The sequence below is a fragment of the Babylonia areolata genome, chromosome 15, assembly GCF_041734735.1.
Source record: "Babylonia areolata isolate BAREFJ2019XMU chromosome 15, ASM4173473v1, whole genome shotgun sequence".
NCBI lineage: Eukaryota > Metazoa > Mollusca > Gastropoda > Neogastropoda > Buccinidae > Babylonia > Babylonia areolata.
In genome coordinates, this window is record NC_134890.1 from 14,629,551 (window position 1) to 14,630,547 (window position 997).

General features: G+C 43.1%; 1 non-coding gene across 1 annotated transcript; it reads left to right on the forward strand.

Annotated features, from left to right (window-relative positions):
• Positions 1–656: 656 nt before the first annotated feature.
• On the forward strand, positions 657–775 carry LOC143290618 (5S ribosomal RNA). Its single transcript, XR_013056428.1, has one exon. It is a non-coding gene; the product is annotated as a 5S ribosomal RNA (ribosomal RNA).
• Positions 776–997: the final 222 nt, after the last annotated feature.

The window sequence follows — 997 nt, forward strand, 5'->3', positions numbered from 1 at the left end:
CTCTGACAGACAGACAGACACGCAGTTTTGTTTGTTCTCAGGCTTATTCGCTTTCCAGAACTAAAAAACAACAACATGAATATGGATGAAGCACACGATGGATAATTAATGCAAGGTCCGAAACCAAAGGAACAGATAGCATGTGTAAACTGAAAATTATGTGTTCCAGGATTTAAAAGACTTCACTATATGATGATGATGATGATAATGATGATAATAATAACAATAATAATAATAACAACAACAACAACAACAACAACAATAATAATAATATTGATAGTATTATTATTATTATTATTATTATTAGTAGTAGTAGTAGTAGTAGTAGTAGTAGTAGTAGTGGTGGTGGTGGTGGTGGTGGTAGTTACATACTGATAGTATATAACACGTCAGTCGGCGGACACTAATCACTCAGAGAACAAACGTTTTAGTTTTTGCAAAGGCCTCCACGTTTTAACCCTTTACACCGCCAGTAAATTTAGGGTGCAAAATTCCCTTGTGCTATAAACACAGAAAATATGGTGTCTAAGAATAGCTGGGGATTCCCCCCCCCTCCCCCCCCCTGCGATGTGTAGAAGATATGGCCTATCCTACCACCGAAAATTAAGAGCAGTAGGTTCATGGATACCAGACCCATGATCTGGTCACCATTCAGTGACATCGGCCATATCACGTTGAAAACAACGGTTCTCGTCCGATCACCGAAGTTAAGCAACGTCGGGCCCGGTTAGTACTTGGATGGGTGACCGCCTGGGAACACCGGGTGCTGTTGGCATTCCTTTTGCTTGGCAGATGTGGTGTAGCGTATATGGATTTGTCCGAACGCAGTGACGCCTCCTTGAGCTACTGAAACTGAAACTGAAACTCAGTGACATGGGTCCTCTACCTAGCTGCTGCATCAATGCGAGTTTGACACCCCACCACTCTCCAACTCCAAACCACCCACCACCCACGCCCCTTCTACACTAGGAACCGGGATCCCGTGTGTTAGCATGCA